The sequence below is a fragment of the Carcharhinus amblyrhynchos genome, chromosome 5 (genome assembly GCF_965287045.1).
Source record: "Carcharhinus amblyrhynchos chromosome 5, sCarAmb.v2.hapA, whole genome shotgun sequence".
NCBI classification, from domain to species: Eukaryota; Metazoa; Chordata; class Chondrichthyes; order Carcharhiniformes; family Carcharhinidae; genus Carcharhinus; species Carcharhinus amblyrhynchos.
Genome location: NC_137328.1, coordinates 58,072,153 through 58,089,448, shown reverse-complemented (window position 1 = coordinate 58,089,448; position 17,296 = coordinate 58,072,153). Strand labels below are relative to the sequence as shown.

At 43.8% G+C, this 17,296-nt stretch overlaps 1 long non-coding RNA gene across 1 annotated transcript in view; it reads left to right on the top strand.

The window, feature by feature from the left end:
* The window catches only part of LOC145343446 (uncharacterized), a 32,011-nt gene extending 22,725 nt beyond the window's left edge, over window positions 1-9,286 (top strand). The window contains exons 2-4 of the long non-coding RNA XR_013886707.1: window positions 305-451; window positions 4,666-4,761; window positions 8,885-9,286. This is a non-coding gene — a long non-coding RNA (uncharacterized LOC145343446). The remainder of the gene's footprint in view (window positions 1-304; window positions 452-4,665; window positions 4,762-8,884) is intronic.
* The last annotated feature ends 8,010 nt before the right edge of the window (window positions 9,287-17,296 follow it).

The window sequence follows — 17,296 nt, the reverse complement described above, 5'->3', positions numbered from 1 at the left end:
CAGCCCCTACAGAGAAGCAGGTGGCCCTGAATGTGTAGGGCCTGAGTATGACTCAGGCACTGAATGGACACTAGCCACAACCATATCTGATCTACAGAAACAAGAGAAGCAGCAGCCTTCCTCCACACCATTGCTAGGGGAGTACCCTGTGGAGTGAGCATGTAAATGAATGGAAAAGCACTTGGGGTTTCACGGGGTGAGAGTAATTTGTTAATTCCCAAAACATTTAATATTTAATGAGTTAAAGGTCTTGACATTCAATGTATAATGACTTGTGTTTTTATTTTGATGCAATACTCAATAGGTGTGAGATTAAATAGATGGTTGCCGGAATTCTACCGCCCCACCTGCCATGGATTTGGAATGGGCAAGGGGCAAACGATGCAAATGTCCATTGACCTCAGCAGGATTTTCCGGCCTAGGCTCAAGCGAGGGTGTAAAAGCCTACCTGGTATGTAAAAATGAGGGCCAAATGAATACCTGAGTTAACAAAAGGACTTGGATAGAGAGTTGATGGATACTGCATGATGTTAAGGGTCTCTTATGAAAGGTCGGCAAGATTGCCTTTAGGAGAGAATTTCTTGCCTCAGTAGCCTCTTATTCTTGCCCTTGTGTGCAGCATCTGCTGATCAGTGTTGCAAATCTCCCTAACACATATGTCACCATCCTGTGAATTGGATCCTAAATGGCTATCTTCATCAGTTGGTACCTATGGAGGCAGCTCATGAGGATCTTAGTGTACCTGCTGCCAGCAACTAAAAGAACATGTGTGGATTAATAATGGCTTTGGATGTTTTCAGTTCCTGCAATTTTGTAGCCAGGCTGATATCAGAACCTGGCTCATGTCAAGGCATTGAGAAAGACTTCAATGAAGCAGCCACATTGTAATTTTCTGAAAATACTTCTGAGTTCATCCTTGAGTCCGTTGCTGCTGGGCATGGGATGTACAACTGATTGCTGTTGTGACAGGCTGAATAGCCCCAAAGAGATCTTGGCAGGTCTATGGAAAGTGCCTGCTGCAAAACATATATTGCATTACTGCTTGTTGCCTTTTCAAAAGAGTCTTAGAAACTGTTCTGAGAGATCTGACACTGCAACAATCTCCAGGGTACTCTGCCTCTTCATCACATCAGCATACACTTCCCTTGGAGAACAGTAGAGTAATTTAAAATGCTCATAGCCTGATTATCTGCCTGATAGACCATCACATAAACCTTGGCCATAACCATCTTTCTACCAGCTGATAGGACAGTTGGTCCTGTGAGTGTGAGGTTTTCTGGGTCCCACAACTCATATAAAGAGGGGAGGACCTCCAACAATCACTTGACACTAATCCACAATCCTGAGCCAGAGCCAAGCTCTTCACTTGCTACAATGGCAGGGATTGAACACTGCACCTTCTGTCTCAGAGGTGAAAAGACTACAACTGTGCCAAAGGTTCTGTTCTGCAGATCATGAGAAACTTCTTATAATACATTGTAGATGTAGATTGTGGATTCCTACCACTTATTAATGAGCTCAGACATATCAATGGTAGTCATTTGCACATGAGATCAATGCTCCCAATTTTATTGTTCTTTTGAAATCTCGACACCTGAGTTTTGGCTCCTTAGGATTCTCAGCCAAGGACACTCAGTTGTTTCTTATTTCGTAAAAAAAACACTCTCTCTTTATTCCACTGAAGGCTCTTCGTGCTTGTGTATTTCATCGCAGGAAGGATTCAAGTTTAATACCTTCAGGAATCTACAGAAAATTGCTGAGGAGTAGATGCAGAACACCAAAGAAGATGAATACTAAACATAATTATGGGCATATTCCAGATGTCACTTATCAATCTTTTTGGTACTATTCAACAGTTGAGGGCGATATCTGGGCCAATAAACGAATGGTAGGAACCCAGGCTAGTGAGTGGTTCACATGAGTGGGTCCTCCTTCACCTCAGTGGACCGCAATATTGAAATCAGGCTACCTCACCAACCATGTCTAGGATTGAATACATGCCGAATATTTCATAATATGTTATAGAAAATATTTAATTATTCATTTATTAATGATGGTAAAACAAAATTAATGTTTATACTTTGATTGAATGCAGAGGCAGTGCACATTTTTCACAGTCAATGTTGTGTGCGATCAACATGCACTTTACGTCATGTACCTTGCTTTATGTGCATGTGATTTCAGTTATACCAGTAGGAAGAAAAGCTACATGGATGGAAAGCAATGATATGTGACAATTTTGCATGTGGGCAGCAGTCATGGACCACACTCAGAACCTTGAGGGGCCACATGTGGTGCTCAGGTTGCAGATTACCCAAAGTGTTTCCAACACTTTGTCAAAGATGCGTATGAGAATGGGTGCTTTTTTAGGTCCTGTAGTTTGATCAAATTTGGCAGTAAGTCAGGAGGAAGGCATCTGCAATGCTCAAGTGACTGTGATCAAGAAATTCTTGACGACACAAATAGGTCCGGCACCCTTGAATTTTCAACTGTGCGAGTTCATTGCTCTCAGCTTTGTATAGATCTGCCAATGGTTAATTGCCCTGGGCTGGCTTAACACAGCTCTCCAAATCAGCAAGCATGCAAAACTGGCTACGATTCAATTTGACACATTATTAGTAATGATTATTGTCACAGATAAATTAGATTGAACAGAAAATAACCTTCATTCTCAGTGAATTTTAGCTCTCAGAATTAATGTGATTTGGTGAACACATATAAATAAAAATTTGATGAGTCCCCACTGACTGCCAGCCATGTCTGCTCTGAAGTATATTAATTTTATGCAGATGATGAATTCCTTAAGCATTCCACGATAATCATGCTTGATTTGACAAGACTTTCTCATGCTATTTTAAGGTTTTAATTTTCTGTGAAGTTCTGTCAAGTGCTCATCAAGCACCCACTTATCTGCCTATATTACCTTGACAGTCAAACATGGGGTTGCATAACAGCGGTGAAACAAAGTTCGAGCTGATTAGTATTCAGGCCATGTGACCACGAGACGAAAAACCAATCATTGGCTGATTAGCATTGGGTCACATGACTCCTGAGGAGAGTAAATGAGTTACACAGTAAGACATCAAACAAATTTCCATCTTGAAAGAGTGATTGCCTTTTCTGCTGCTGTGATGTTTGTCAAATTCACTCTAGTCTTGTCCAATTAAGCCACATGAGCTGAATTAATAATGAAAGGATGTATTTCTTGCCAATGCGCATGCAATAAACTGCACCGCTGAATATGAATATACCAAAATGATTGAAAAATCACATCTGGAACACGACCATAATTGTATTTAATATTCAGCCCTTATTTCTCTGGGAGCAAAGTGTGAATTACAGCTTGCGATGAAGTAACACATTTCCTTACACATAAAAAGTGAAAATTATTCTTTGTGGAAACACATTTTAATTGCTGCAAGGATGCAGAATAAACACTCATTCCCTTGTAACACTAACAGATATTAATGTGTGGCATGAATTTATTGAAAATTTTCAACCCTTCCATATTGAACAGTAGCTGACGAAATTGAAAAAGGTAAGGCAAAAGACTGAGGCTGAAATTTTCCTTTCTGACATGGGGTGGGAATGGGGAGTGTTTCCTGCCATGTAGGCCAGTGGGAACTTGTGCTTTAATGTGTAATGCCGCCCTCATTAGTTATGCAGTCAGGGTTTTCTGACATTTTGCACGGTGGTGAGGACTGTATGAAAAGACACTTGGACAGCAACCTATCCACTACTCAAGGTAGATGGCCCACATATCTCAGGGACCTCCAGCCCTCAAGTTTGGTGACGCCTTCCTGGGACTCTTGCAGAATGAAGTGGAGGCTAGGAGGGGGTTATCTCCAACCAGAGGATGAGAGGAAGGCCTTGAGCTGGTGGATAAATCAGGCTCTTGAGGAAGTCTCCAAGGTGGTCAGTAACCACAGCATCCACTGGAGGACTGTACCGCAGTGCAGGAAGTGGAGAATGACCTCACCACTTCACCATCATAAGTGAATCCCCAGCTGCTCACACTCAATGTGTGAGCATTGAATGGTAAACGGGTCATAAGCCTCAGCAGCAACCTGATAGCCCCAATGCAGTCCATCTACCCTGCAGGACACTTTGACTTCCTGAACCTTCCACACAGAGATCTCACATGCTGTCTGGTAGGGGTAGGGACGAAGGGGCTCAGGCATTGAAAGCATCAGTATGCAATACTAATGATGTGTCTCTGTGAGCCTTATCCTTTTATCTGCATGTTTGCACCACCTGGAGGATGCTGCCCAGGAACATTTAGAACAAACTGCAGTACATCAATCATCACACACAATTCAATGGATTACTTGAAAGACTGGAAGGAGGGGAAAGATACATGAAACCCAATAGCTCACAAACCCATCTTCTTTCTCTGTGCAGGAGAAACTAAGGAATAATAGGGGAGAGAAGGAGAAAATGGAGAAGGAGAAGTCAGTCTGATCAGAAGAATCTGACTGACTTCGGAAAGCAGGAAGCCCAGCTGGCTAGTGAGGAACACGATCGAGTCTGTGAAGATGCAGGGTTCAGTAGATCAGTCCATCCAGTTAGGATCCATGGATGTCACATTGAAACTTAAGGGTCATGCGTTCCTCCATACTGAAGGCAGCTCATGCAGTCACTCACCCTCTCCTCTCTCACTTTCAGGTGGTAACAGAACGAGGGCAAGAGAACAACAGGATATCCTGTCCCGCTGTCACATGCCCATAGAGGACCGAGGACATTGGAGAGGGAGAAGAAAGTGTAAGTATAAAGGTTTCACAACAGTCATCTGCACCCTCTATCAGCACAGAGACACTCAGTGGGTACTAGATGTAGCTCAGGAAGTTACTGCATGGATACATGTTTGCAATGGTCAGTCAAGCTCAGGGCCACTTGGAGGATTACTGGGGCAGAGCCTCTGCAATGACTGAGTTGGATGATGAGCTTCTACAATCAGCCACTGAAAAATTGCTAGTGAGACAGCAAGAGGTAGAAAACATCAAACTGAGGTGGCAAAGGGCCTCACAGAGTTCAAAGGCCCTGACAAAGTGGCAGAGGCCCTTACAGAGTGGAGACCTTCCTTCTCCCTGCTGAGGATATTGGTTGAGCAGCTAGAAGTGTCAGGGAATGCAAGATTGAGAAGTTTTGATTTCACATGCGGTTGCACAGGTGCACTATGGTTGTTGATCTTATGACACTTTTGTAAATAAAGAGATGGGTGTTCTGCAGATCGTGAATTTAGTCAATTTTGCCGGAAGGTCAGCTTTCTTTACAGATGGAGTTGGATCAGAAATTAAGCTGAGTGGCTTTTAAGGTATAGAAGTTTTCAGCTTTAGCAAAGCTTCAGTGTTACTGTCTTGTTCTGCAGCTGATAATTTGCTGTGGGGTTCTTTGCCAACTGAATGTTTCTCTCTGGTTCTTGGGAGAGTAAGTTCTATTATAGAAGCAAGTTTTGGTCTCATAATCAACTGCCATTGTGCACTCAGAATAGTTTAAAGCTAAAAGCCATTGCTATACAATAAGATAAGTGATGGCTATTCACACCCACATATGGTTAACTGGTATCTGCATTAGAACTGGTTTCTAATTGTTAAATTAGAAACTTGGAGACGTGAAGTCTGGAAGTCCATTGATTTTGAATTTGGAGTAAACCATTGACAGTGGTTGATGTAAATTCCACAGTCTTTGTCTGGCTAAGTTCATTCAGAGAGGAGGCCCACATCTAGACTGATTCAATTAGGAACTATCTGGAAGCTTGAACTTTCCATATTAAATTTGCAAAAATCATCTGACTATTGGCAGCCATTTTGTCAGTCTTGCTCATGTAAATTTCCAAAAAAAAATTCCAAAAGCTTCCATACAAACACACTCCATGGGGGTGATTCTCCCAGCATGCAACACTTCTCTAGCAGCGCATGGGCCAGGAGACATCAGCCGAGGCCATTTTGTGGACTTCCCACATGGATTCTGCGAGCCTCCTAGCTTAGCTTTTCAGAGTAATCAGCTTCACACTGGGAAAACTGATTTCAATATGCTGTTCTACATTTCAATATCATTAGAGGGCATGGGGCTGAAGTCTCTCCACTGCAGCGGGGTTCGCACTGCTCCCCACTAATGGGGAACTGGCAGCCCACCTTGCTGGAGTGAAGAGAGGTCATTAAGGCCCCCTCAGGAGTTTGGGGAGGGGATAAGGGGGGTGCCTCTTGGGCAGTCCCAGTCTGGCCCCCTGGCAGTGCCCAAGAGGCAAACTGGCAATGCCCAAGGTGCACTTTGGGACTGCCCACTGGGCATCAGGCAGTCCTAAGGGGGTGGGGCCAGAGAGGGACAGGGCCTATTGGGGGTGAGTCCTGTTTGGGGGGTGATTGGTGGGACTGGAGGGTTCCGCTGCCACTCTGCATTCAGGATCATGGGAGAGGGAGGGAAGATGGTGATTGGTGCTGGCCATTGAGGTGGAGGGTGGGGGCTCAGGACTGGCTGGGGCTGCCTGGGGGGGTTGCATGTCGAGACTGTCAGGGGTGGGGGTCGGAACTGCTGGAGTGGGGCATCAGAGATCGGGGCTGACTGGGTAGGGAATCAGAAAGATCGGGGCTGGCCAGGGAGTGGGAACTTCAGGACTAGCCCGAGGAGGTCCAGGAGGCCAGCGATTGGGTAGTGGGAGGGTCAGAAGGCCAGTGATGTGGCTGGGGGGTGGGAGGTGGTTGCAGCACTGGTCAGCAATCAAGAGGCTCGCAATGTGGGATTACAGTGCATGCACCGATCTCCACTCTGACAAATCGGCACATGGGAGTGGCCCACTCAGTGCTATGCTGCTGACTTCTTGGGCAAGAACAGGCCCCGATTAGTGATTTTCAGAGGGAATCCCATTAGGGCACTCTGTGATCCATAGAGTGTGGGAGATTCAATCTAAAAATGACAATGAAAAAATCAGCAGGAGTTACTCCCATTTTCACGAGAATTGGGGACTTTGGAGAGTCCCAGCCCATGTTTGAACACTAGGCATAACAAAAGTAATTAATGGAGATATTAGGATGGCACGGTGGCACGGTGGTTAGCGCTGCTGCCTCACAGCACCAGGGACCAGGTTCAATTCCAGTCTTGGGTCACTGTCTCTGTGGAGTTTGCACATTCTCCCGTGTCTGTCTGGGTTTCCTTTGGGTGCTCTGCTTTCCTCCCACAATCCAAAGATATGTAGGTTAGGCTGATTGGCCATGCTAAATTGCTCCTTAGTGTCCCAAGAGGTTAGGGGGACCACTGGGGTAAATACGTGGGGTTACAGGGATAGGGCAGGGGGTGGGCTGAGGAAAATGCTCTGTTGGAGAATTGGTATAGACTCAATGGGCCGAATAGCCTCCTTCTGCATTGTGGGGATTCTATGATTCTATATCAGGCATGTTGAACTCAGACTGCAATATGCATATATACAAATGATATGGAAAATGTTCATAGTGCGTAGTAATCTATCAAATGAGAAGGCATAGTATAATTTTGCACAATGATTGAGCAAGTGAGTTATGTAGCATGGAATTTGAAAGGGATGATTTTGTACACTGCACAACTCCAAAACCATTCATTATATGTAACTGTAGGAATCAAGTGGAAACATTATTAATAAATTATTTTTAATTATGAAATATAGGGAGCTTAGCAGAGCAATTGTGTCCTCTGGTCACACATTAATTGTACTTTTATGTGGCAGCTTTGCTGATGTTAGAAATACATTCTATTATGAAAATTACAACCATTAATAATCTACACACAAAAATTAGACTGTTGTTTATTTATCTGATGTTTTAGGAAATCCAGCAATACTCAGCTAAATCAGGAGTTTGGAGTTCAGGAATTACAGTTCCCAGTAGACCTCAGGTTTCCTGTACATGTATCAGTGTGAAAATTGCCATGTTTGGCCAGTTCATTGATTGCAGGCATACATTAGCTGGGACAGGGTCATACTTGCAGTTTGTCCATTATCACATCTTTAGGCTGAGAACACAGTTGCGCAGAAGAAAAAGAAAAGTGAAAATGTGCAAAGTGGCAGATTAGTTTCCTGAAGAGGACCGTCTTTCAAGAGAAGGTGCCCCAAGAACAGAGGAGAAGAGAGCAGAAGGGTTTCAAACAAAGAAAATGTTCCAGGTAAGTTCAGAAACCGATCTTTTCAGTAGAGTTGCGAAAATGGACCAGTACAACAGGCTCTGAATTAAAGAGGGAGAGCTGCAAGAAGCAGACTTGAAGGAAAGTGGGCTCCAGATAAGCTTGAAGATCTGAGAGGGTAACTGAAGGTTGGCAACTCTGCTGTGGGCTGCAAGGGCAAAGATACCTTTTGAAGAAATGATGTCCTGCTCAGCACGGCTGAAGATTTGAAAGCGTACTTGGAGGTGAAGCTTGAACATACTTAGAGAGCTAGAGAAAAGGCATGTCAGAAGGTGAGATCGAAACCCTAGAGATGGATTCTTGTTGAAGCCATCTGAGTGAGATCAATATGTAGGAGAGAATTCCAGGCACTTTTCAAATGTAGCGATTGGAAACGCTTATGGGAGAGAGAAATCACTGAGGGTGGTTGGCTCATGGTATGACAAGCATCTGAGTTTGTTGTCAAGAAATCCATAGAACCTGCATTGGTCACATCTGTCATTTACTTTGGAGTGTGGTATGTCTGACCATAGTTTGTCAATTGGCTCGCATGTACCCAATATTTACCCTGAATATTAACATATAAAATGGATGTTTTATCTTTCTGAACTTGTGCCTGTCAGTAAAGATACGGCTGGGGTGAAGCAATAGTGAATATTTGAATAATTTTCTTATGCCTGAATTGAGATATTTCCAACCTTTTTGTATGATGTAATAGTTTTCTTGTTTAATAAATGTTTTATTCTTTATGTTACAGGTTCATCAGCAGACTCATGTGAATTTGTTCAGTAACTTACCTCCACGTTTCTTAAAAATTTAAAAATTAGGATCTATTAAGCCAAAAGTTTCACTCTGAGATCTGACTTGTTCAGAATTAATAGCAGCAGGGATTGTAATAAAAGACTGAGTCAATAAACTGTCAGCTCACTCCTCTCCTCTTTCTCACATGTCAGTGCAGATTTGATGGGTGGAATGGACTCTTCCACGCTGTATGATTCTATGATTTTATGTTTCCATATCTCAGACTAGCAACTGTCAATCACAAATAGGAGCTCAAACTGAGAGTCTTCCTGTCAATATTTCAGGATTTGACACCTCCCCAATCCCTCCATATCGGCATTCCAACCAGATGGCAGCTAAATTTGTAGCATTTAGATACTTTGTCATGTTTTAATAATTTAGAAAGGAAAAGCTAAACACCTGTAATACTGTTTCAAGATAAACTGTAATTGTGTAAAATAAAGAAGTTAATTCAAATGTAATTTTGTTTGGCTAAATGCCTATTTACTCATTAATCCATCCACTTACACCAAAGGATGGAGTTTCCATTGTGTCATCACACTGTTTCCAGTGTCTACAATGCCTCCTTAGCAACACATGGAAAGATAGAATCACCAATAAAGCAGTTCTTTCTAGGGAAAACATATCAAGAAGTTGATGTTAATCAAGCAAACAAAGTTTTGCTGGACATACTCTGAAGAGAGTACAGAAGAGATTGACAAGAATATTACCAGAGCTTGGAAAAAGATTGGACAGGCTAGGGTTGTTTTCCTTAGAGCAGAAGAGACTGAGGGGGTGACCTAATTGAGCTGGACAGAATAATGAAGCAAGTGATGGGTGTAGAGAAAATAGCTGATTCCCTGAGCTGAGGGGTCAATTATCAAGGGCATTGTTTTAAAATAAGTGGTAAAAGGATCAGAGTGGAATGAGGAAAAGCTTTTTCACTCAGAAGGTGATGGGCACCTGAAACTTACTTCCTAATTGGTGGTTGAAGCTGAAATGTTCAGCTTATTTATGAGCTTCAACCACCAATTACCTGGAAATGCATTTGTGTTGTTGTAACCTGCAAGGCTTTGGACCAGATGATGGAAAATGGGATTAAAATGAGTGGCTAGTTTCTTTTTTCTTTCTTTTGGCTGGTGCAGACAAGATGGGCTGAATAGCCTCTTTCTACACCGAAACTTTTCTACCGTTTTTATGTGTGCAGGATGGAAGATGGCTGCATCTTCAAGAATATGTTATATAGGGAGGTGGCCCAGGCCAAGTATGCCCAAAGCTCCAATTCATGATATTGTCAAAAGAGACATGAGATCCCTCAACATCAATCACCACAAGTGTCAAGCCCACAGGCAAGTGGCAACACCAGGCAGGATTTTGCCATCATGGTAACACATAGTTTCAGAATCTCCAGAGCAGACACGAGCCATGTAAACAAAGGGTCAGCAAAGTTCACCGTCCACCATTAACAAGGAACAACTTCATGTGTGGTACTTGTAGCAGGCTTTGCCTTTCCAGAATTGGCTTGTTCAGCCATCAAAAGAAGGTAATCATCACAGAAATACCACCTGACTTTGCTTATATTTTATAGATGTCAACTGCAGCTCAGATGGTAGTACCCTTGTCTCTTAGGTACAAGATTTTGGGTTCACATCTCACTCCGGGGCATGAGTATAAAAATCAAAGCTGATATTTCAGTGTTATTGGAGTGCTGTATTGTCAATGGTGTTGGGTAGAATTTTACAAACCCATTGTGCCCAATTTGCAGAGGGAAAAAGTCATAAAATTGGCCGTGATGCGACTAGCAGGAATGGCGCTTATTTTCACACCAAGAAAAAAACAAAGCGATTGGGATCCGCCCAAAATGGGAATGACATCAATTTGCAGGTTTTTGCATTCATCCAAATGTAATTGGTGAGTTTCACTCCTAATTGTCCCAGCTCACCTGTCTTAACCACCTCATTTGCTGCAGCCAGGTTAGTCTGGAAGACACCTCAAGTATAAAAGTCAGATTCAGGTTCTGGAGCAGAGAGGGTGAGTGAGGAGGTAAGTCTCTGCTTTCAAACTGCTCTGCTGCTCAGAGAGGGTCGTTTCATGGTGGCCATATTGCATTTCAGGTCGGGGAGAGAATTGCGAGCAGAGGGGGCCCGGGCCTTACCACTCGCAGGACTGGAGGAAGACAGCCGCCAGAGGCAGGGCACCACCCCATCTTCACCCTCTCCCAGCAATTATGGACATTCTTCTCCTCTGGGGATAGAAGGAGCCATGTAAAATCTGATGGCATGAGTCCTGCAGAGTATCACGGGGTGGCCCTCAGAGGGCAAGGGTTGTGATACCTTGAGGGGGGGAGGCGGGTGGTGTCTGGGGGTCAGGGGCTGGAAGCTTGCAGGGTGCTGGGCGTGGGGCTTTCTGAGGTCATTTAGGGGAAGACATTAGATGCGGTTAAACACTCTCCCTTGTTGCCTGGCTGAGGCTATTCCGTTTTTTGCGGCACTCCTTCCCAGTTCTCCTGGCCTCCCAGGACACAAGGTTAAGTACAAGGGAGAGGAATCTGGGCTGCAAGAAACTTATTTCCATTTCCATCCCTTCCCCTGGGATGATGTCCAACTGGGGGGAAGAGGGTGTCCCACCTTGCCTCCACTGCCTCCAGAAACTTGGCCAGATCAGCATCAGAAAATCTTCCGGGAGGCCATTTCTTCCTGTACTGCCTGTCCATCCTTGGGGGTTTTTATGGAGCTGTCCCTTGTTAGGGCGGGTCAGCTGCAGGCGGTTTGGGTGAGTCACACACCCGTTAGCGCATTCCAACAAGTTTAATGCAGTTTGCCTTGTTATCATGAAGAGGAAGTCAAGTCAGCCCTTGCAGGCATGCTAACTGTAGAGGGGGGAGGGGTGAAATTTGTACTTCTGCACGTTGATATCAGGTGCAGGGGCAAGACACGGTAATGTCCGTCAGCCATTGGGGCCAGGGGCAGAGTGGGTGATGAGGGGGCCACGTGCAAGAGTCCGAGGTGGGGTGGGGGGAAAGGGGGTCAGTAATGTTGGGAGGTGATCTCTAATGTCTGTGTGGATGGGGAAGGGGAGGCTGTATCTGGCCCAGGATGGGGGAGGGGGATTCTGTCAGGGGAGCTGCTCTTTTTTAGATTTTTCTGAGCGTGTGCAGTTTCTGGTTCCGATCTGAGCTGCAGGATGTCTGGCAAATTAAGCCCCACCCACCACCTCTTGCCCATTTCTGGCTTTAACTGAGGCAGTAAAGTGGGTGACCAGCCTGACTCAATGTTGCAGCTTTAAATATGACAATGGAGCTGTCACTGTTATTGTCATTCTGTGACTGGAACCTAAAGTTTATTTATTAATCACAAGTAGGCTTACATTCACACTGAAATGAGGTTACTGAGAAAATCCCCGAGTCACCACACTCCAGCTCCTGTTCAGGTACACTGAGGGAGAATTTAGCATGGCCAATTCACCTAACCTGCACATCTTTGGACTGTGAGAGGAAACCCACACAGATATGGGGAGAATGTGCAGACTCTGCAGAGACAGTGACCCAAGCCAGGAATCGAACCCCGGTCCCTGGCACTGTAAGGCAGCACTGCTAACCACTGTGCCACCAATCCACTCTCAAAACTGCTGTTGGACAGGTTTCCTGAGTAACCCAGCAGTTTTCACACAGTGAAGTGCATTTAGGAGGATAATACCTTCAAGCTTACTTGCTGATCCAGGTGCCTGAGGAGTATCCATGACTGGCACCACCTGTCCCTACTAGCAAAGGCCTCCTACTCCCTTTCACCACCAGTTCTGCCTCGCCAAACCCCTAAACCTCCCCCCCACCCTCTGCTCACCAAGATCACCAATGTCATCGACATTAGGGGTGGGACCAGATGGAGCCTGCAAGAGCCAGTTGCAGAATTTTGAATTCTGGGCAGTGGGTGAAATGCAGAAATAAAGTCAGCAGCATGTGAACTTATGTGAGGACATTAATGAGAAAGATTGTAGGAAGGACAGCCACAGTGAAGAGGTAGGCATCATAGCTCTGGAGGCTGTCCTGGGTGGGGAAGAACAGAATAAGAATATGGTAGTAATGGGGGTCTCTATAATTAGGTAGCATCCCCTGCAGTCAAGGACAACAATATTGAAGGATGTGTTGCTTACCCGGTGCCAGGATAAAGGATCTCACCACGGCTGGACTGGAATTCGGGAAGGGAAACCCCAATTGCCATGGTTCATGTTGGAACAAACAACATAGGAAGGTACAGGAAAGGGGTCCTGCTTAAAGAGTATCAGGAGTTTGGCTCTAATTAAAACATAGGACCTCAAAATTAACCTCTGGATCGTTCCCTCGGCCACATACAAATTGGCATAGGAGCTCACAAATCAGGAGAGTTAACACTCAGACAAAGGGCTGGTGTGAGAAAGGAGGGTTCCTTTCCATAGGATACTGACAACATTCTGGGACAGGATAGAACTGTACCAATGGGATGGGCTGCAACTGAACTGGAAGGGAACCCAGTGGAAAGGGAACCCAAGGCAGGTAGTAACTTCAAACAAGTAATGGGGAGGGTACTACAAAAAACATAAACAGCCTAAGTATAAGCAGAATAGGACAGGAACACATAGGAAAGAATAAAGTAAAGGAGAACAGTGATGACAAGGGAACAAATGCAATTATAGAACGGGAGTCTAAAAAGATGGTTAAACAAAAAGTGAGAGTAAATCCTATTAAATGGGTTAGAATGTCTGTACAGCAATGTACGTAATAATAAAACAAGGGAGCTGGAAGCAATCATGCGTTGGAAGGAACCAGATTTAATGAGAATTATCGAGACATATAGAAAAGTGAGGACTGGGAATTAAACATTGCATGGTATAAAATATTTACAAAGGATAGAGAGGCAAAACAGAGAGGCTGTACTTATTAGGGATAAGATAATGGTAGTAGTAAAAAAAGACATTGCAATCAGCAAGACAAAATGGAATCTACAAGGATAGAGATAAAATATCAGAAGGGATCAATCGCACAAATAGGTTCTGTCTCTGGCACATATAATGGTGGAAGGGAGATGGAGGAAGAAATCATAGAATTCCTACAGTGCAGAAGGATGCCATTCAGCCCATCGAGTCTGCACCAATTCTCTGACAGAGCATCTTACCCAGGCCCACTCCACCCCTGTAACCCCACTAATCTCCCCAACCTACACATTTTTGGGCACTAAGGGGCAACTCAGCATGCCAAAAATCAGCTAAGTTGCATATCTTTGGACTGTGGAAAACATGCAAATACCACACAGACAGTCACCCAAATCTGGAATCGAACCCGGGTCCCTGGAGCTGTGGGGTAGCAGTGCTAACTATTGTGCCACCATGCCGCCAAATTAGGGAATTGCGTAAAAAAAATTGAATAATAATCATAGAAGATTTCAGCTACTCTGATATTAATGGGACAGAAGAGATTAGAACCAAGAGTAAGGGAATGAAATATCCACAAGGTGTACAGGATTTCTTTCTAATCCAATATGTAAAACGCACAACAAGGCAAGGCTTGCTAAAGGATGTAATAATGAGGAATGAACCAGAGCAAATAAGAGAAATAAAGGTATGGGAACATTTAGATAAAAGTGACTGTATTATAGTATGCTTCACTATGATGACGGAGAAGGATGAAAGTATGACATAAACCAAGTTAATAAATTTGAGAAAAGATGATGGAGGGCTGGAAATAGAACTAGGGAAAATAATAAAGGCAATAATACTGCCAAACATTGATATAGGACAATGATGAGAAACATTTAAAATGCTGTTTGACAGAGTGCAGAGTAAATATATTCAGCTAAAGAGAAAGAACAAACTAAACAGTTTGCATTTTGAAAGTTTTAATACAGATAGGGAATATACAGTAAATGGCAGAACATTTAAGAGCATTGATAAGCAAAGGGATCTGGGTGTACAGGTGTACAGGTCACTGGAAGTGGAATGCAGGTGGAGAAGGTAGTCAAGAAGACATACAGCATGCTTGCCTTCATTGGCTGGGGCATTGAGTTTAAAAATTGGCAAGTCATGTTGCAGCTTTATAGAACCTTAGTTAGGCCGCACTTGGAATATAGTGTTCAATTCTGGTCACCACACTACCAAAAGGATGTGGAGGCTTTGGAGAGGATGTAGAAAAGATTTACTAGAATGTTGCCTGGTATGGAGGGCATTGGCTACGAGAGGAGGTTGGCGAAACCTGGTTTGTTCTCACTGGAGTGACGGAGGCTGAGGGGAGATCTGATAGAATTCCACAAGATTATGAGAGATGTGGACAGAGTGGATAGTCAGAATCTTTTTCCCAGGGTGAAAGAGTCAATTACTAGAGGGCATAGGTTTAAGGCACAAGTGGCAAGGTTTAAAGGAGATGTACGAGGCAGATTTTTTACACAGAGTCATGGGTGCCTGGAATTTGTTGCCGGGGAGATAGTGGAAGCGGATATGGTAGTGACTTTTAAGGGGCATCTTGATAAATACATGAATAAGATGGGATTAGACAGATATAGTCCCTGGAAGGGTCAGGTGTTTTAGTTCAGCCGGGCAGCATGGTTGGTGCAAGCTTGGAGGGCTGAAGGGCTTGTTCCTGTGCTGTCATTTTCTTTGTTTTTTGTCTAAGCACCAGGCAAATAAAGACATTGAGGTTAGCAAAGAGACAAATATTAAGTTATGGAAAGCATAGGAATGCTGAATACAAGAATACAAAGAGCTTAGGAGACAAGTAAAAATAAGTATGAAATTCAAGTATCAAGCAACATAAAAGTAAATAGTAAAATGTTTTGCAGGTATATCAATAAAAAAGAATGAAGGTTGTGATGCAAATAGGACCATTAAGGGATTGACAGGATAAGGCCACAGGTAACAGTAGAGAGATGACAGAAATATTGAATAAATATTTTACTTTGGTATTTACCGGGGAGATAGAACAGGGAGGCCTGAGATTGAATATTGAGCTGAGCAATGAGATAAATGCATTAAAAATAAAAACATAGATACATTGAATAAAGTAGAAAGTCCCAAAGAGGATGAAGCCCCTGAATGCATCCACATATTTTAAAAGAATCTTGGGATAGCAGAGGCATTACTGTTCATATTCAGTATTTTGTTCATAAATGGTATAGTGCCAGAGGACTGATCAATAGCTCATTTTATTCCTTCATTTAAGAACAAAGACAGAATATGTCCAGGGAATTATAAAACAGTCAGCTGAATATCAATGGTAGGAAAAATAATGGAATTCTGACTAAAGCAGAGAATAGAAATTTATTTATTTATTAGTGTCACAAGCAGGCTTACATTAACACTGCAATGAAGTTACTGTGAAAATCCCCTAGTCGTCCCCCTCTGGCACCTGTTTGGGTACACTGAGGGAGAATTTAAAATGGCCAATTCACCTAAGCAGCACATTTTTCATACTTTGGGAGGAAACTAGAGCACCCAGAGGAAACCCACACAAACACGAGAAAAACGTGACAGTGACCCAAGCCAGGAATCGAACTTGGGTTCTTGGTGCTGTGAGGCAGCAGTGTAGAACCTAAAAATGTAATACTGATCAATTAATATGGATGTCAAAAGGGAAAATTTTGCTTGACCAACCTTATCGAATATATTAAGCAGGAGGTAACAGAGTAAACAATGTTAATAATGTAGAAGTAATTTTTCTGGGTTTTTAAAAGTCGTAGATAACCCTCATAATACCTAATGAATAAGGTCAGAGGTTGTGAGATCTGGGGACAAGTGACAGAATCAATTGTTTGCTGACTTCAAGACTGAAAACACTGGGCCTGATTTCACCAGCAAGTTGCACCTGTTTCAGGCGCGAAAACTTGGTAAAGTTGGGTGTGAGGTGAGTAGCACGATCCATGTCCGTCTCTGCGCCGGTTCTCCCTTTACTAAGTGCCCAAAATGAACGCAATCAGCACCGTGCCCGACATGGGGCGTGATGTCAATTTAAATACGTTTACATGCATTGAAATTGAATTAATGGACTGGATGCCCAAACTTACCAGCACTTCCCCCTTTACCACTGTGTTCACCCTTCCAGATTTGGCGTGAAACAGACATTGTCCGCAAAGGTCTGTTCTGGGCGCTCCGGCTTCTGAGGAGATAAGTTCAGAGTTTCCAGCGGCTCTCCGACTCAGATCGGTGATGGGGGGGATGAGGGAGGTGGGTCAGGTCATTCTCTGGTAGTGAGGGAGAGAAGGAGGGAGGCGGGTCAGATGTATCTCTGGGAGTTGTGGGGGGTGGCGAAGGAGAAGTACCAGATCATTCTCTGGTGGGGGGATCTGTGTGTGAACGGTGGAGAGGGGGGTGATGTGGGGCAGGGGGTTGCGCTTGGTCTGGGTAGCAGGGGGGTGGTTAGATAAGGGGG